Source organism: Meleagris gallopavo, chromosome 6 (genome assembly GCF_000146605.3).
Source record: "Meleagris gallopavo isolate NT-WF06-2002-E0010 breed Aviagen turkey brand Nicholas breeding stock chromosome 6, Turkey_5.1, whole genome shotgun sequence".
In the NCBI taxonomy this organism is placed as follows: domain Eukaryota; kingdom Metazoa; phylum Chordata; class Aves; order Galliformes; family Phasianidae; genus Meleagris; species Meleagris gallopavo.
This window is the reverse complement of record NC_015016.2, coordinates 23,257,796-23,258,112: the sequence shown is the minus strand read 5'-3', so window position 1 is coordinate 23,258,112 and position 317 is coordinate 23,257,796.

Genomic DNA, 317 nt, shown 5'->3' with positions numbered 1-317 from the left:
CGAGGATGCGCTGAGGAGAAGTGCACCTGCCGAGGGGAAAGCCCTGCTCCCACTGAGCTTCCCTCGTGCTGCGCGGACTCTCAGCCTCACTGCCTTCGGGCGCTGCGTGTGGAGCTCAGTGCCCGCTTCTTTGAGGCCCTACAGATGCTGGGTGTTTATCTTTTTAGGATATATGAGCATAAGCACCGTGTAGATACTGTTCTCAGCATATTTTTTACTTTTGTTTTGTTTTGGTCCGTCAGCATATTTCGTCTCCTTCATAATGGAAACAAATACTTGAGCAGTATGACAACCCTTCTAGGTTGGCTGGTTGAACA